A 19677-nucleotide genomic window follows, 5' to 3' on the forward strand; every position below is an offset into this window, starting at 1 on the left:
TGCACAGGCACCATGAACCTTTATTCGGTTGTAAAGAGGAACAGAATCATGTTTTCTGCAGGAAGATGGTGGGGCCTGGAAATCAGCATGCTAGAAGAGCTCAGACAGCTTCAAAAGACAAATATTGAATGCCAGACTCTAGATTAAAATATATTATAAATAATAATCATACGTGATATGTTTCACTATATATGACACAAAAAAAAGGAAGAAGGGGTTCAGACATGGTGGCTCATGCCTGTCATATCTGCACTAGAGAGATGAAGGCAGGAGGACCATCGGGTCGAGGCCAGCCTCAGCTACAAGGAAGTTTTGGGTCAGCCTGGGCTATGTGAGGTAGTTTCTCTAAAAAGAAAAGAAGAAGCTTGGCATCATGGAACCGAGGCAGTCAGATCTCTGAGTTCAAGGCCAGCCTGGTCTACGGAGTGAGTTCTAGGACAGTCAGAGTTTAATAGCGAAACCCTGCCTCAAAAAGGAAAAGGGAAAAAAAAGATGAGCTGAGAAGATGGCTCAGTCAGTAAAGTGCGTGCCATGTGAACACGAAGAACTGAATTTTGGTCCCCAGCACCCAGCCGTAAACCAGGTGTAGTGTTGTAAACCTGCAATTCCAGCGCTGTGTGGCAAACCTAGGGGACTCCCTGGGGCTCCCTAGTCAGCCAGGCAAGCCCAATTGGTAAACTCCAGGTTCAGTTAGAGACCCTGTCTCAAGAAATGAAGAGAAGGGCAGGTAAGATGGTTCAGCAAGTAAAACTGCCCAGCCTGATGACCCACATGGTGGGAGGAGGGTCAGTCTCTGTGGGGGGAAGGGAGGAACCAGAAAGAGGGCAGAAAACCCAAGAGAGAGTCCCGAGGTTGGATATGACATAAGCACATTCCAAACAGTCCCAAAATTATCATAATTAACCAATCCCCTTCCAATTTTAATTTTGAATCTAAAACATAAAAATAGATACATGAACTGGTAGAGCCCCGGCCCCCAAACCTGGAGCTGAACAAAGAGATGGGAAATCAGGGATGGGAAGGCTGCCCATGGGGAAGAGACTTTCGAGTGAGCACAAAAACTGGGGGACCCTGGATCCCACAGAGCAAAGAGAGAGCTGGACTGCAGTGTCCCAGGGCTGCCTTGTAATTCCACCTGGGTATTTTCTCTGTGGCAAAGGCTCAGACGGTGCCAGCATTATTTTTGGTCACTGTTGTGTTGGCTGTAGTTCTGGTCCATGTGACTCTGGGCTGGAAGTAGCCCAGGACCAGAGAGAGTTGGCAGCCTCCCGTGATTCGTGGACAAGTGGCAGGCCTTGTTTTTCAAAGAGAAATGCTTGCAGAGTGCCTACTGTGTGCTGGCTCTTGTTCCGGTTTGGGACTGGCTAGATCTGGCTAGATCTCCCGCACGGTGCTAGACAGTAGAGCCTTCTCTGCCTTACCAAGGCCTGGGCTATAACTGCCCAGTTCCACCCTTGAAACCTGACAACAGGTGGAGGTAAGAGGTGAATGTATGGATGAGGCCATGTCCTAATAAAGCTTTATTAACACATACAGGATGATTGGCCCTCAGGCTGTGGGTTGGAAAGTCCAGTCTTGGACTTTCAGATGATGACAGGCGTAAAGATTTGATAATCTGACTACCCAGGAGGCATCAAGATGCAGGTCACATCTTGTTTATCTCCCACTCTGGTTCCATATTGCCTGGTTACATCGAGAGAACCAGCAGGGTTTTCACTGGGGCTATCAAGTACCATCTGCTACCCCTTGCCTTCTCTGGTCTCAGCCTTACCCTTTCTGTACTAGCTAGCGCTTGAGCCACATGAGAAGAGGGAACTTCAGTTGTGTGATTGTGGCTGTCACAGGGGTCTGTGGGGCATCTTTTTGATTGACGATTGCTATGGGAGGGCCCCAGCCCACCGAGGGTGGTGCTACACTCGGAAGGTGGTCCTGAGTTGTATAAAAAACCAGGGTGAGCGAGCCATGGGGAGCAGTCCAGTAAGCGGCACCCCTCGTGGCCTCTACATCAGCTCCTGCCCCGATTTCCCCGTGTGAGGGACCCTCTCCTCCCCCAGGTTTTTTTGTTTGGTTGTTTTTTGTTTTTTGGTTTTTTTCGAGACAGGGTTTCTCTGTGGCATTGGAGCCTGTCCTGGAACTAGCTCTATAGACCAGGCTGGTCTCGAACTCACAGAGATCCACCTGCCTCTGCCTCCCGAGTGCTGGGATTAAAGGCGTGCGCCACCACCGCCTGGCCCCCCAGGTTGTTTTGGGTCGGTGTTGTGTAACAGAAAGTGAACTACATCACGTGTCCCGCTCTAGCCCCTCTGGCCTCTGCAGTTCCTCACACACCAGGCCTCCGTCCCTGCCTTCTCCACCCAGGATGTGCCCATTCCTTCCTTTTCCAGCGGAGTTTTCCCTGAGGACCTGCACATTCAAGAGGACCCAATACCCATCTCCCTGGTCTTATTTTTGTGGTTCAGCTGGTTTGGTTTAATGGTTTAATGAGATAGTCTCGCATAGCTAGGCTGGCCTTGAACTTTCTATGTACGACCTTGAAATTCTGATCCTCCTGCCTCCACCTCCTAGGTGCTGTACTAACAGGCTGGCTGGGCACACGGTACTAAAGGATCCGATGTCAAGTTCTCAGAGTCGAAAGGTGTGCACTTCACCAATTAAGCCTCTCCCAGTACCACTTCTCTTTTTATTAAAACATTTTTAATAGAAGGATCCTTTTAATAGGAGGCACAAGGATCAAAAGTTCCAAGCTAGCCTGGGATACAAAATAGGATCAAAAATTCAAATATCAGACAAATAAAAAGGAAAACAAAGCCCAAAGCAGCCTCCATCAATGGAGCAGCAACCTGTGCAGACACTCCATCAACCCAACTGTGCAGGCAGACACTCCATCACCCCAGCTGTGCAGGTACTCCATCAATCCAGCTGTGCAGGCAGGCACTCCATCACCCCAGCTGTACAGGTACTCCATAAATCCAGCTGTGCAGGCAGGCACTCCATCAATCCAGCTGTGCAGGCAGACACTCCATCACCCCAGCTGTACAGGTACTCCATAAATCCAGCTGTGCAGGCAGACACTCCATCAATCCAGCTGTGCAGGCAGACACTCCATCAATCCAGCTGTGCAGGCAGACACTCCATCACCCCAGCTGTGCAGGCAGACACTCCATCATCCCAGCTGTGCAGGCAAACACTCCATCATGCCAGCTGTGCAGACAGACACTCCATCATCCCAGCTGTGCAGGCAGGCACTCCATTATCCCAGCTGTGCAGGCAGACACTCCATCAATCCAGCTGTGCAGACAGACACTCCATCACCCCAGCTGTGCAGGCACTCCATCATCCATGCTGTGCAGGCAGACACTCCATCAATCCAGCTGTGCAGGCAGACACTCCATCAATCCATCTGTGCAGGCAGACACTCCATCAATCCAGCTGTGCAGGCAGACACTCCATCATCCCAGCTGTGCAGGCAAACACTCCATCATCCCAGCTGTGCAGGCAGGCACTCCATTATCCCAGCTGTGCAGACAGACACTCCATCATCCCAGCTGTGCAGGCAGGCACTCCATCAATCCAGCTGTGCAGGCAGACACTCCATTATCCCAGCTGTGCAGGCAGACACTCCATCATCCCAGCTGTGCAGACAGACACTCCATCATCCCAGCTGTGCAGGCAGGCACTCCGTCACCCCAGCTGTGCAGGCACTCATACTTTGGTGTGGATTTTTTGTCGAGTGTCTACTGTCTTAGGTAGAGCAAGCTGATTATAACCTTCCTTCCCTAGGAGATTCTGAGTGCAGGCACTGTCTTAGATATTTTATATCCTGGAGCTAGCTCACTGGGAGTTCACAGCCGCTCTGAGGCTAGTGTCTGCAGACTCCTCTATCACAGGAAACAAGGATACTGGTGAAGCATAAGGCGTGTTCAAGCTTCCTGAGGTGCAGTGGCAGGGCTAGCTTAGAAATCAGAAAGTCCCAAGGTTCCTCTAGCTCTGCCCCTAGAGGAGGGGACCCAGAGCAGGTTGACGGTGGTAGCCTGTGGGTGTACAATCCCAGCCCCCTGAACCCTCCCCAGAGCGGTCAGGATGGGTAGCTCTGGTCAGGGCCTGAAGAGTCTGCATCTCAACATACTTCTGGGTACCATGGCCTCACTGACCCCTCCAAAAACAACCTGAAACTTAGTGGTTTTTAAATTTTTTTTTTAATATATGTGGTGCTTTTCCTGCACGACTATCTGCTCACTATACACTGTGGAGGCCAGAGAGGCTTACAGACCCTCTGGGACTGGAGTTATAGACAGATGCGAGCCATGTGGATCCTCTGGGAGAGCAGCAGGTGCTCGGAAGCACTAAGAACTCGCCCTAGCCCCTTATTTAGTTTTGCATTGCTTTTCCTTGTTCATGTGTGTGCACATGTTCGCGAGGCACCTGCCTCTAGCCAGTCTGTTCCCTCCTTTCACCCTGTGGGTCCTGGGGACCGAACTCAGGTTCTCAGGTTTGGAGGCAAGCACCTCTACCTGCTGAGTCCTCTTTCTGGCCCCAGCTGAAATATAAATGGCCTTACTCATTGAAAATATTAGGAGGCAGTCAAGAGCCACACTCACAGGGATGGATGAGCAGCAGCCCCTAGTCTGGTGCCTGGAGAGCAGGGAACTATCACTCGAGCACACTAACCACTGCAGGAATAGGTATGACCATGAGAGCGAGCTGCTTCTGGAGAGACTTAGGGTGTTTATCTCAGGAGTAGATTAATTGCCTCTGAGCAGACTATGTATGGATACTGTAGGCTAACAATCACAGGAGGGGATAAGCCATCGTGGGGGTAGTTATCCTGCATACTTTGAGAACTTGGATACTTATGCTAGAGTGGATCAGGAGTTGTCATCTCCTGAGAGCAGGCTAGACCATCAGGGAGGAGTCATCTCCCGAGAGCAGGCTAGCCCACGAGCGAGTTGCCATACTATAAGCACAGCTTGTTCTAGCACGCCTTGGCTCCTGTGTGGAGCGCTGTGCATGACTGTGCATACAGTGACATCACTGAAACCCAGTGCCTAGATACTGGGCTTCCTGCTTTCCGGAACTACGTGAAGAAAACCTTTCTGTTGGACTCGCTCAGCCTCTGTGTGACCGTGCATTATAGCAAAAGAAAAGGAACCAAGACCCTGGAGTCTTAGAACTCAAGCCCTTCCTATGACTCTCAATGCTTCTTAAACACCTCAGCCCCTACGCCCACGCCCACCCACCAGCAAACACCTCACAGGTGACCTTCACCATGCAGCCACACCCAGGCCCTGCTCGTCCTTCCGCTCAACGTCTACCCTCCAGTCCACTCTCGCCTCTTGTAACTGCCTTTGACCACGTAAGCAGAGCTCTCAGCTGAGGAGGTCTGCAGGGGAATTGTCTTCCTTGCTAACTAGTGTAGGAAGACCCATAGCGGTTGTGAGCTGGCCATGGAGCCCCCAAGATCTGGCTGTCTCTGCTCTCCACACTGGAGTTGCCCAGTACAGGGACTACAGGCACAAACTGCCATGCCCAGCTTTGCCCATGGGTACTGGGGATCAAGTCTTCACGCATTTCAAAGACTAAGCCCCCGTTAGGGGTTTGCTCATGGAAATAGGATATATGTATATACATATAAAATTCTGGTTCCTCCCTAGGAAATGGCATATTTTACACAGGAATTTTATTTATTTTATTTTTATTTTTTATAATCAAAAGACATTTTTTTTAGCCTTTTGCATGTGCTAGTATTTTTCCCCACTCATGCCTTGGCAGGAACCAAGGCAATGACACCAAGCACCTACTTAGACACAGGAATTTTAATTTGTTCTTCCTGTTTAGAGACACACCTTGAGGAAGTTTTCACACTCATCTTCATCTCTTTCACACTCCGTGACCTCTGTCCCTTGGCATCAGTGTCTCTCACCTGAGGGGAGCTGGGAGCGGCTTTCCACATGCCATTTCCTTTACAAAACACCCCATGTCCTGTGTCCTTGTACACGAAATGAGACCAGCGAGGGCCAAAGAGCACAGGCAGTTAAGATCTTAAACGGTGTTGTTTAACTGCTGCCCACAATATTGTCTCATTCTGGCCAAGAAAAGAAAAAATAAAACAGTCATTGGGCCAATCAGTCTGGAGAGGCTCCGCCCCTCAGGAGGTTCACCTGCCGTTCTAGTCCTCTATGTCCCGGGGACACACCATGGACTGTTGGCCCTTGGGGCTGGCTGTCCCCTCCTCCACCCTTCTCTGTGGCGGGGATGTTGCTAAGGTTTCAAAATCCACCACAAACAATGGGAGGCAACGAGAGCATGAACTATGCACACGCTCCAGTGTGGCAACGCCACAGCCTAGGGAGGACTCGGGGACACTGCCTGTGGGTGAGGAAGCAGCTTGGGGTGTTGAGAAAACAGATGTCACATGTGAGGCATACACCTGTCATCCCAGCACTAGAGGTGGAGGCAGGAAGATCGAGCTGACCGTAGTCTACAGAGTAAGTCTGAGGTCAGCGTGGACAGTCAGTGACCTTGTCTCAGGAAACACGAAACAATAAGCTTTGCTTTCCATTATCCAGAAGCAGTCAGCCATAAGTTGGACATTTGTCAAATGATGTCATGCTAGCTCCTTGGGAGGATGAAGCAGGAACATCATAAGTTTGACTCCTGCCTGGACTACAGAGAAAACTCAAGGTCAGGGCAACTTAGTGAGACCCTGCCTCAAAACACAAAGTATAAAGCAGGCTTGGGGCCTAGTTCAGCAGTAGAACCCCTGCCTAGAATCCCCCAGTGAGGGGCTGGGGTGTGGCTCAGAGGTAGAGCCCTGCCTAGAATCCCCCAGTGAGGGGCTGCGGTGTGGCTCAGAGGTAGGCTCCTGCCTAGAATCCCCCAGTGGGGGGCTGGGTGTGGCTCAGTGGTGGAGCCCTGCCTAGAATCCCCCAGTGAGGGGCTGGGGTGTGGCTCAGTGGTGGAGCCCCTGCCTAGAATCCCCCAGTGGGGGGCTGGGGTGTGGCTCAGTGGTGGAGCCCCTGCCTAGAATCCCCCAGTGAGGGGCTGGGTGTGGCTCAGTGGTGGAGTCCCTGCCTAGAATCCCCCAGTGAGGGGCTGGGGTGTGGCTCAGTGGTGGAGCCCCTGCCTAGAATCCCCCAGTGGGGGGCTGGGGTGTGGCTCAGTGGTGGAGCCCCTGCCTAGAATCCTCCAGTGAGGGGCTGGGGTGTGGCTCAGTGGTAGAGCCCTGCCTAGAATCCTCCAGTGAGGAGCTGGGATGTGGCTCAGTCGTAGAGCCACTGCCTAGAATCCCCCAGTGAGGGGCTGGGGTGTGGCTCAGTGGTAGACTCCTGGCTTTCACATCAGAGGCTTTGGATTCCGTCTCTAACACTCTACAGTGGATGAGTGAAGAACAGAAAGAGTTGGAATCGCACATAGTAACCCGAAGACTTATTGAAAACGTACTGTCAAATGCAAACTATATGAAACCGAGCAGAGTCTGTAGCTCACGCCTAAGGATGGAATAACGGGACAGCAGCTGTGGACACAGGAAACTGCCGAGTCACCCTCTGGCTCCAGCCCACCTGTGGTTCCTTCCCCGTCGCTCCAAGTGCTGTACCACCTCCAGGCTCAGGAGAGTCACAGCCTCAGAAACTAAGCCTGGGTGCCCTCCTGGAACAGCTCTCTCCCTATCTATCTCTGGTTTTTTCTTCTCAAAAATGTCTCATGTTAGTCCTGCCTTTGAACTCCCCACGCAGGCAACAGTGACCTTGAACTCCTGATCCTCCTGCCTCCACCTCCTAAACACTGAGAAGACTGGCATGCATGCCCAGACCATAATTTATGCCATGTTGGGAAAGGAACCCAGGGTTTTGAGCATGTTAGGCTGGCACCCTACCAACTGAGCCAGCCCTGGCCTTTCATTAAGTTTCAGTGTGAAATTTTCAGCCCCTTCCCTTCCCTTGTGCTCCTTTCCTATCCCTCTGGACTGCTCTCCCATCCCTCTGGACCGCTCTCCCATCCCTCTGGACCACTCCCCCATCCCTCTGGACCACCTCTCCCATCCCTCTGGACCACCCTCCCATCCCTCTGGACCACCTTCCCATCCCTCTGGACCGCTCCCCCATCCCTCTGGACCACTCCCCCATCCCTCTTGACTGCCTCTCCCATCCCTCTGGACCACCTCTCCCATCCCTCTGGACCACCCTCCCATCCCTCTGGACCACCCTCCCATTCCTCTGGACCACCTCTCCCATCCCTCTGGACCACCTCTCCCATCCCTCTGGACCACCTCTCCCATCCCTCTGGACCACCCTCCCATCCCTCTGGACCACTCCCCCATCCCTCTGGACCACCTACCTCTCCCATCCCTCTGGACCACTCCCCCATCCCTCTGGACCACCTCTCCCATCCCTCTGGACCACCGCTCCCATCCCTCTGGACCACCGCTCCCATCCCTCTGGACCGCCTCTCCCATTACTCTGGACCACCTCTCCCATCCCTCTGGACCACTCCCCCATCCCTCTGGACCACCTCTCCCATCCCTCTGGAATGCTCCCCCACCTCAGTGGTTCCCCTTTGGCTTTCATGCTTTTTCAAAGTTTAGGTTCTGTGTACGATGAAAACTATTTGGTATTTGTCTTTCTTTCGTATATGAGTCTTTGCCTGTTTGCATGCTTGTGTACCGCCTGCATGTCTGGTGCCTGCAAAAGCCAGAAGAGGGAGTCAGATCTCCTAAAACCAGAATCACAGATGGTGTGAGCCACCATGTGAGAACCAAATCTGAGTCCTCTACAAGAGCAGTGAATGTGTTTTAACATTGTGCTGTCTCCCCAACCCGTGTGTGTGTGTGTGTGTGTGTGTGTGTGTGTGTGTGTGTGTGGTCAGAGGACAACTTCCATCTTTACGTGGGTCCTGGGGATAAAATTCAGGTCACCAGGCTGTGCTGCAAGCATCTTAACCCATTGAGCCATCTTGCTGACCCTTAAATTGAAATGAATTAAAATGAAATGAAATGAAAGATTGCGGCCAGGTATACTGGCACACACCTTTAGTCCCAGTAAACTTGGGCAGGAGTTTCAGGCCCGCAGAGGGGGAGGGGAGGCATTGACTGATAGTCCCCGGTTGAGCAAACCACATTTTTATGTTACCACAGCCTCACAAGGCTGCTGGCCACCATGTTGGCAGAATGGTCACTCTACATTTCTATCCTCATGGAAGGTTCCACAAGTCTTGAGGCAGGATTGGGGAAAGCGGGAGGGGGCGTGGACCTGTCCTTACAGTGACCACTTTCCCCTGAGAAGACAGAGATGAAACCATGGCCTTCCCACAATGGGGTGGGGCAAGGACCAGGAGGCAATGAAATTAACCAGTCAGGGTGGAGATGGCTGCCTGCCCAGTAATGAGTGTTTACTGCCGGGCACCTGCCTGTCCCAACCCCACAGCCCCCTCTCCTTCTCCAGACCGCAAAGGCATTAACCCTTTGAGCTCTGGTCTGGGACCCAGTCATCTCTGGGACAATCTCTCTGAAGTGCATGTTGTTGGGATATGAACCTGCCCATTCCGCTCCAGTGCCCTTGTCACCCTGGCAGCTAGTGGTCTGGCTGCAAGTGCACCATGTCTTCTGCCTGCTCTCTCTGCCCAGCCCAACAAACAGCTGACCTGCTGCTGCTGCTCCCTCCCCACTCCTCACAGCTTCAGTTAGAGACTTTTCCTGTTGCTTCCAGCCTCCAGATCCTCCCTTCTGCCCTGCCTCCACTCTCAAGTCTTTCTATACCCAGGATGGAGCCTGCCTTGTGGATCCAGCCTCCTATAGATCCCCAGTATCCGGCACTACCCTGGCCCTTCCTCTTGATGTTGGGACATGCCAGACTCTTCCTCCTCTCCCCAACCTTCAGCACCCTTACCCTCCCCCATGACTCTTCTGAGCCTCTGCACCAGGTCCTGCTCACACTCTGGCCTCTACACCGGGTCCTGCTCACACACTGGCCTCTCTCTGCTGTTAGTTCCCAGCACCTGCCAGTCTTCCTTAGTAAAGTGTGTTATCCCAGAAGATCTCTCTGGGTAACCCTGGCTGGCCTGGAACCCTCTCTGTAGACCAGAAAGATCTTGAACTCACAGAGATCCGCCTGCCTCTGCCTCCCAAGTGCTGGGGTTAAAGGTGTGCACCACTACCCCTGACCAGGGGAAACGCTCGGTTGTTGGAGTTACCATTGTGAACAGGGCCCGACACAAAGTGTGAACTTAGTTATGTGTGGCAGGAAAGTTAATGACAACATAGCAAAAACCAACTACAAATCCTACTTGGGATTTGAACTCATATCCTTCTTATGACTATTTTAAAATTATGACATTTTAAAAAAAATGAGTAAGCTGAGCATGCTGCTCAGGCCTCTCATCAGACACTTGGGTGTCTGAGGCAGGAGGATTGCTTTAAATTTGAGACTTTACCCACTGAACCATCTCACAAGCCACAAAATAAATAAGTAAACATAATTTAAAAATTCTTTGGTGTATCTTAAAAATGTATAAGCTGGGCATATTGCTCACACCTGTGACCCCGGCACTTGGGTGGCTGAGGCAGTAGTGTGGCTAGGTGTACCAGACGTATACTAAGGTGATGAACTCTGAGAACCAGAAACAAAGATGGACGCTTGAGGGCCAGGGTGGAGCTCCATCAGCAGCTTGCTTGCCTGGCGTGCAGGAGGCTCCAGGGTTCATCCCCAGCACCACATGAACCCCAGAAAGAAGTAGAAGCAGAAAAATCAGGAGTTAAGGTCATCCTGGATGACATGAGACCTTGTCTAAAAATAAATGGGCGCTTGAGGAGCTGGATTGATGGTTCTGAGTTAGAAACACTCCTGCAGAGGACCTGGCTCAGTTCCCAGCACCCACAGAGTGACTCACAATCATCTGTGGTCCCAGGAGATCGGACGCCCTCTTCTGGCCTCAGCAGACACCAGGCATGAACAAGGTGTATAGACATACATGCAGGAAAACACCCACACACATAAAATAAAAGTAAATAGATCGCTTATAAAGCAATGGAATTTGAAAGCTCTGGACCCTGCTACCTTTTCCCACAATCTGGTACCTTCAAACCCATTAAAAACCATCACCTCCCACGTTTGCAATTTCTCAACTCAGGACTGTCATTATTGCAAGAACATCGGTCATTAACCCTTCGTTACCAAATGATATCGCGCAGACCAGGGATTCCCACAGCCCAAAGTACTTGTTAAATGTGTGTTGAGGAGAAACAGTTAACAATTATTTGCACCAAATGAGCCATGCATGAGAAACCGTTGCTGCAGAGGAGAAGCTGGGCAGGCAGTTCTGTTAGCAAGTCACAGGGATGGGACCTGCTGGGTGGGCAGCCTCCTGACGGGCCAGCCAATGACGCAACTTCCTACAGTTTAAAGATGTTTTACACTCATTTGTTTATTGGGTAGGGCACAGATGTTACACGTCACGTGAGGAGGCCAGAGGACAGCTTGAGGGTGTTTGGTGAGTCTAGGGGATCAAACCCAGGTCGTCCTTGAAGGCAAACTCCTTTACCCCAGGGCCGGCTCAGTGGTCAGTGACGTCATGTCTGTAGTTAGTAGGAATGCTGGGAAGGATCTTGTGCAGTCTCAAGTCAGTGGACACTGCTGTACACATAGCCTAGGCTGGTCCTGACCTTGAAGTTATCCTCCTGTCTCTGCCTAGCAAATGCTGGGATTAAAGGCCTGTACCACCACACCTAGCCAAAGCCAACTTTATTCTTCTTTTGGGACAGGTATCTCACTCTGCAGCCCAGGCATTGCTGAAACTCATGTGTAGCCCAGGCTTGCCTGAAACTCACTGTGTGGCCCAGGTTGGCCTAGAGAGTCACAGGAGACCTGTGCCTCAGTTTCTTAGCTCCTGGATAATATCAGTGTTTAAGTGTGGATATCTCCTTAAGGACCTTCACCTGAGTGTACCATCTGGTACATTGTTCAGTGATGACCCGGTTCCGGGCACACAAAGTTAAATTCCTTATTTCCTTTGAGCTGCTCTGGCATCTTGGTTTTCAGTTAGAAGGTCACAGTGGCTCACACTGTTAATCCTTGGGAGACAGAAGCACGTGGAATCAGGGGGATCCAGGACATGGAGGGTGGGCTGCACCCCTAGCCCTGGCGACCTGAGGAGGGTTTTCTGCACAGGGGATACCAGAGTCAGCCCTGGAGAGGTGACCTGGGAAGGACTTCCTGCACAGGGGACGCAAGAGTCAGCCCCGGGGAGATGCAGTCCTGTGCTTCCCTGGGAATAAGGGCATGGGTCTCTATGCCGAGTTCAGGCTGGACCCTGCCCTAAGACACTCCATACTGTGGGACACAGGCTTTTTACACGTCCTGAAAGGCTCCACTCACAAGCAGCTTTTGGCTGTGTACAGATGGAAGGTAGACACTTGATGGGTGTCAGATGCTGGCACACAGACATAAATAAAATTATATCAGATAAGCCAGGCCCAAGAACTTATCAGAGGATAGAGTCTGACTTCCTCATCTGCACCCCCAAAAGAAACAGGCTCCCTGCATTGTGAAGGGGACGTCCCCACCAGTCCGTTATCTGCCCACTTGATATTCCAGGGCCAACAGGAGAACCCCTGATTGTCCCAGGGGCTTCAACTTGGCTTAGACCTCGGCACTGATGTGGTTGCTTTAACTACTTTCAGGCCACCCACCTGCTCACCTGTGTGGTCCTGATGTCCACCCACCTGCTCACCTGTGTGGTCCTGATGTCCATCCACCTGCTCACCTGTGTGGTCCTGATGTCCATCCATCCACCTGCTCACCTGTGTGGTCCTGATGTCCATCCATCCACCTGCTCACCTGTGTGGTCCTGATGTCCATCCACCTGCTCACCTGTGTGGTCCTGATGTCCACCCACCTGCTCACCTGTGTGGTCCTGATGTCCATCCACCTGCTCACCTGTGTGGTCCTGATGTCCATCCACCTGCTCACCTGTGTGGTCCTGATGTCCATCTACCCACCTGCTCACCTGTGTGGTCCTGATGTCCATCCATCCACCTGCTCACCTGTGTGGTCCTGATGTCCACCCACCTTTTCACCTGTGTGGTCCTGATGTCCATCCACCCACCTGCTCACCTGTGTGGTCCTGATGTCCATCCACCCACCTGCTCACCTGTGTGGTCCTGATGTCCACCCACCTTTTCACCTGTGTGGTCCTGATGTCCACCCACCTTTTCACCTGTGTGGTCCTGATGTCCATCCACCCACCTGCTTACCTGCGTGGTCCTGATGTCCATCTACCCACCTTTTCACCTGTGTGGTCCTGATGTCCATCCACCCACCTGCTCACCTGTGTGGTCCTGATGTCCATCCATCCACCTGCTCACCTGTGTGGTCCTGATGTCCACCCACCTTTTCACCTGTGTGGTCCTGATGTCCACCCACCTGCTCACCTGTGTGGTCCTGATGTCCATCCACCTGCTCACCTGTGTGGTCCTGATGTCCATCCACCCACCTGGACTATATTGCAGTCTGAGCCAGCACCCTGATTCCACAACAGTAGCCAGGAGTCTCTCACCACACCTACTGCCACCTCCTCCCCAGGGCTGAGATGATTTGCTTGCAGACAGCCTAGTCTTGGAGCTATTTAAATCATTTTTACCTATTCATTTCCTGGTTTAAATGTGTCAGATAGTCCTGAGGCAAGGTCTCCTTCAGAGCCAGAGGACGTTTCTGGCTCGACAAAGCCACTAATCGACTGCTCTGAGACGCCCCAGGCCCCAGCAGATATGGGATAAGAAGCCGTCAGCCTTGGTTCCCATCCATGGGGCCTCTACGGAGCCCCAGAAGCTCCACCACCACTCACACAATCCCACAAGGCTAGCCTATACCCAGAGGCAGCAGGTCTTCTAGGCCCCAGGTCCTCCCTATGTCCCAGCCTCGCCCCTTGTCTTCCCTTGAAGCAGGACAGAAAGGCTGGGGGAAGGAAAAGAGGAGCAGGATTCTCTCCTATGGGAGTCGGGAATTTGAGCACAGCAAGAATTTGCTGTGAAGACTGCCCGCACAGAGACAGTATTTGTCCGTGTGCGTGCGTGTGTGTGCATGTGCCTGTGTAGGCCAGAGGTCAGTGTTTCCTCAACTGCTGTAACATGTGGGCTGGCTTGTTGGGGTTTCTGTCCCGCCCAGTCCCTCAGCTGTTTAGTCCCAGAGAAAAATCACACAGAGATCTCCATAAGATTATAAACTGATTGACCCATTAGCTCAGGCTTTGTATTAGCTCTTATAACTTATATTAACCCATTATTCTTATCTATGTTAGCCATGTGGCTCAGTACCTTTTTCACATCTTGCTTCTTTGGTGATCTGGCTGGACTGTGGAAAGAACTTCCTTTTTCCCAGAATACTCCTGTTCTCATCGCCCTGCCTCTACTTCCCGTCTGGTTGACCCACCTATACTTCCTGCTGGCCAATCAGCGTTTATTTAAAACATTATTGACAGAATACAGACAATTCTCCCGCACCAAGCTGCTCTCATTTTCTTGAGACAGGGTCTCACAAATCCTGCTGGACTGACTGGCTAAGTGAGGCTCGGGCTCCTGTTTCCTCCTCCTCCCCAGTGTGGGGGTTATGAGCCCGTGCCAGAATGCCCAGCCTTTTATGTAGGTACTGGGGACCGAACTCAGGTCTTCATGTTGGCAAGCACATTACTGACTGTGTCATTTTCACAGCCCAGAAATAGTCTTTTTTAAAAAGATTTTTTAATTACATGGATATGTGTGTGCCTTTGTGTGTGAGCTCAGGCCAGAAGAGGGCATCAGATTCCTGGAACTGGGGTTACAGAGAGTTGTAAGTGGCCATGTGGGTGCTGGGAATTGAACCTGCATCTTCTAGAAAGGTTCTAATTTTCTTAACTGTTGAATTATCTTTTTAGCTCCTACTACCCTTTCTACAAGGGCCTCCTTCTCACTCTAATGCTTGTGTTTAAATTTATTCAAAAGTCTTAAAGTTGTAGTGATGCAGAGAAGGCAGCAGGCTGCGTTCCTGCAGCTCAGCTCCCAGCCACCTGGCTAGCTTATGCCCCGAAATAACAACACACAAATTGTATTCATTTAAACACTGCCTGGCCCATTAGTTTCAGCCTCTTACTGGCTCACTCTCACATCTTGATTAACCCATTTCTAATAATCTGGGTAGCACCACGAGGTGGTGACTTACTGGGAAAGATTCAGCATGTCTGACCTGGCGGCTGGCTCCATGGCAGTCTCTCTCACTTCCCTTCTTCCCAGCATTCTGTTCTGTCTACTCCGCCTACCTAATTTTCTGTCCTATCAAAGCGTCAAGGCAGTTTCTTTATTAACCAATGAAAGTAGAAGGCCCACCTACATCATAAAGTTGTTTAAAAGTTGGTTTCATTTTGCTTGTTTATTTGTTTGGTTTTTCAAGACAGGGTTTCTCTGCAAAACAGTCCTGGTTGTTCTGGGACTTGCTTTGTAGACCAGGCTGGCCTCAAACCCACAGAGATCCATCTGTCTCTGCCTCCAGAGTGCTGGGATTAAAGGCATATGCCACCACCTCCTGGCTTTGGTTCAGTTTTTAGATAGGGTCTCGCCATGTAGCCCTGGCTGACCTAGAACTCAATATATAGACCAGGCTAGCCTCAAACTCACTCTCGTCCTGCCCTGTACTCCTAAGTATCAGAATTACAGGTGTAACTGCCACACCCAGCCAGTGATTTTCAACTGTCATGAACTCAGTGCACACCAGACAATGTCTGCAGACAGTGGAGTTACAGGCTTGAGTCTGGCTTCTTTCATTTAACAAAACTGGGGAGGGTTCATTTGTTCTACCCATGTGGACATTTGAAGGGGTTAGGGGATGTGTTTCAGCGGGTAGAACATTTACCTGGCATGTACAAAGTCCTGGGTTCTATTCCCGGTACTCCATAAACTGTGTGTGGTGTGGTGGTTCTATTTCCAGTACTGTATTAACCGTTTATGGTGTGGTGGTTCTATTTCCGGTACTGTATTAACCGTTTATGGTGTGGTGGTTCTATTTCCGGTACTGCATAAACTGTGTGTGGTGTGGTGGTTCATGACTGTCATTTGGCACCGACACTCAGAGGGTGGAGGCAGAAGAATCAGGAGTTCAAGAACCATGGAATTAGACACCAACCTGGGCTACAAACAAACAAAAAGAAGGGGAAGGAAGGGAGGGAAAGAGGGAGGGAGGGAGGGAGGGAGGGAGGGAGGGAGGGAGGGAGGGAGGGGAAAAAGAAACCAGCAAATAGACATGAACCTTGTTTTCCCTGCAGTTGGGCACCTGGGCTCTCCAGTGCCAAGGATCCTTGGATTAGACTAAAGCTAGACGTTCATGGCTCTGGCTGATGGGAGGTAGAGACTAAGACTCTGACCTCAGAGGCTTCTGTAACCCCAGACCTCAGCACAACTAACTCCATGACGGAAGTGCCATTCAGGCTGGAAAGCTCATCAGGCAGTCAGCACCACCTGCCAGAATGAAATCAAAGCTCCGGGAAAGTCCCTGAATGTACTAACCTTGCCCTTCAGCTTCTGCAGGTGTGTCCTGGCTAACTGTTCTTGCTGTGCTGTTGTCTTTTGTTCATTTGTTTGGTTTTGTTTGTTTGTTTGTTTTTGAGACTGTAACTGGCTGTCCTGGTACTCTTTTTGTAGACCCGGCTGGTCTCAGCTAACTGTTCTCATTAACTGAAGTGTGTCAACCCTCAACATGGTTTGGGGGTTTAAAAGCTCATCCTGAGAAAGGTTCGTGACTACACTGGGATCCTGAACACCGAGTGTAGTTGCTGGCCAGCTGATAAAGATTTTCTATTGGTGTAAACCCATGTTGGTGCAGTCGTCTCTGGTGGACACCCCACAACAGCTTCCAGCTATGAGCCTAGGTGCTCATAGCCTAGAGAAGTGAAGTGTGTGACCTTCACCTCTCGACAGCCCCTGACCTCAGCTCCCGGCAGCAATGGTTCCTAATGAAAGTGTCACAGTTCTCAAGACCGAGACCCCAGAACTCTTCTGGTAGCAGGATGCCACAGCCCTCACCTTCAGCTCCATACAGACTCTGTGTGTGTGTGTGTGTGTGTGTGTGTGTGTGTGTGTGTGTGTGTGTGTGTGTGTGTTTATGAACGTGCAGATGCACACACTCAGGTGTGCGTGCAGACACTTGTCTTTCTTATGTCTCTCCACCTTATTCCCTTGTGACAGTGCCTCTTGCTAAGCCAGAAGTCCATTGTTCTGGCCAGGCTGGCTGTCCAGTGGGCTTCCAGGACCCCCCTGTTCCTGTCTCAGTGCTGCGATAATCTGTAACCCCCTGCACAGCTCTTCCTGGCTTTTGGGAGGGGGTAGGTTCTGGGATTTGAATTCAGGTCCTCACGTTTGCCCAAGTGTTTTTACCCACTAAGCCATCTCCCCAGCTCTCTATAGACTTCTGTTTTCTTCCACCATGCTCCATCATCTCCACCACCTCTGATCTCTGCGTCCTGCCTCGGCCCTGGGGGCTGTCTGAGGTCCATCAGATGCCCTCTCGCCTCTGCTGGCACTCACCCGCTCGGCCCACTCCAGCCAAGGGAAGACCATTCAGGAAAGCCTTTCTTGGGTCTAATGTTGCAGTACGGGGGCACCACAGGGGGATGGAGATGGAGGTGTTCTCAGAAAGTGGGCTGACCTGGCAGGGTGGGCACACATCTGGGATCCCAGCATTCTAGAGCCAGAGGCTAGAGAACACTCATGAGTTCCAGGCCAGCCAGGCCTATGTATCCAGATCCCGTCTCAGGGTGGGGTGGTGCTGGGGAGCTGGGAAGACAGCTCAGTAAAGTGTTTGCTCCAGATTCCGTATTTTAAAAGCTGAATGTGGCATAGTTGGGATTCTTCTTGGGCTACCAAACAGTTCCCAAGTAAAGATACAGAGACTTGTTATTAATTATGAGAGCTTAGCCTTAGCCTAGGCTTGTCCCGCTAGCTCTTGTAACAATTTAACCATTTCTAGTCCTCTGTATTTTGCCTTGGGGCTTTTTACCTTCCTTCCTTCCTTCCTTCCTTCCTTCCTTCCTTCCTTCCTTCCTTCCTTCCTTCCTTCCTTTCTTTCTTTCTTTCTTTCTTTCTTTCTTTCTTTCTTTCTTTCTTTCCTATTCCCTGCTCGCTCCCGGTCTGGCTGCCTGGCCCCTGGTGTCTCCCTGGCAACCTCTTGTCATCTTTCTTTCTTTCTCTCCCCCCTCCCCATCCTGTATTATTCCTCCTACTTACTCTCCCTGCCTGTAAGTCCTGCCTATATCTCCTCCCTCACTATTGGCTGTTCAGCTTTTTATTAGACCTATCAGGTGCCTTAGGCAGGCAAGGTAAAACAGCAACACATCTTTGCACAGTTAAACAAATGTTTCACAACTATGTGGGGCTGGAAGGATGGATCAGTGATTAAGAAAACTAGCCCATCTTGCAGAGGACCCAGGCTGGGTTCCCAGCACACATGTGGCAACTCACTAGCGCCCGTAACTCTAGTTCTTGGTGCCAAAGAAGGGTCTAATGAACATTGATTGAAATCAACTCACCCGGTCTCTAACATCTCAGCTTATTTAAAGGAAAAACCAATAAGGTGTCTTTAAAAATCAAAAGGGTGCTTACAGGAAGGGCCCCTCACTCGCCTTTACTGCCTTGACAGTGTTTAACAATGCCAAACCTTTCTAAACCCTGTCCAGTCCTCTAGGGAGAGTTGGGTCACAGGTCTACAGTGAATGTTTGTTATCATTGCTGTGCTACAGGGCTACAACCTGTGGGCCAGATCTGGTGGATCACATATTTGTGTCAATAAAGGTTTATTGGCACCCGGTCACACTCATTCAGCCAATGCTGTTTAAAGAGCTGCAGAAGGAGCTGATGACCCTGTAAGTACCAGCGTCACAGCACGCAGAGCCGAGTGTGACCCCCAACACCCACACGCAAAGCACCTGGGCATGGTGGTCCATGCTGGAAATCCCAGCACTGAGGATGCAGAGATGAGTGGAGCCCTGGACTCACTGGCCAGACATCCTCGTCTACTCAGTCAGTTCCAGCTGAGTGAAAGACCTTGTCTTAGAACAAGGGGGGCAGAGGGAAAGCAAGACAGCTGAGTGGGTACATGTGTTTGTCGCCCTGAGCTTGGTCCATGGAAGCCATACAGAATTGGAAGGAGAAAAGGGATCCCAGGAGGTGTCAGCTGATCTCCATGCACTCCTTGGTATGATCCCCCTACACACACAACACACACATCATGGACACTCACAAAATAATAGTCAAAAAATTTAAAAGTAGATAGCACCCGAAGAACAACACCTACGAATTCAGAAGTAGCACGACAGCCTATTCTAGAAGGCTCTTAGCAGTACTATGGTAGTAATCCTTTGTAAAATCCTCACCTTGTGAATGGGTGAATGACTGAGATATTTTCACAGTGCCACCCAGCAGGTGTGGGCGAGGAGGAAGGGCTCCTTTTTTGCTCCGCTCAGTAACTGGGGGCAAGGTTCCAAGAGGGTAAGTTTCAGCCTGGGCTCTGCAGATGGGCTCACAGCCTTAGCTCACTGTAATAGGGATGGGCAAGAGGGGGCCTGTCTACACTGCTGGACAAATCTCGGTCAAGACCTGCTTGTTACTGCAGCATAATCTGCTTTATTCTGACAACTACAGCCATGCCAAGTCATCTCTTTCCTTTCCGC

The sequence above is a fragment of the Microtus pennsylvanicus genome, chromosome 18, assembly GCF_037038515.1.
Source record: "Microtus pennsylvanicus isolate mMicPen1 chromosome 18, mMicPen1.hap1, whole genome shotgun sequence".
In the NCBI taxonomy this organism is placed as follows: domain Eukaryota; kingdom Metazoa; phylum Chordata; class Mammalia; order Rodentia; family Cricetidae; genus Microtus; species Microtus pennsylvanicus.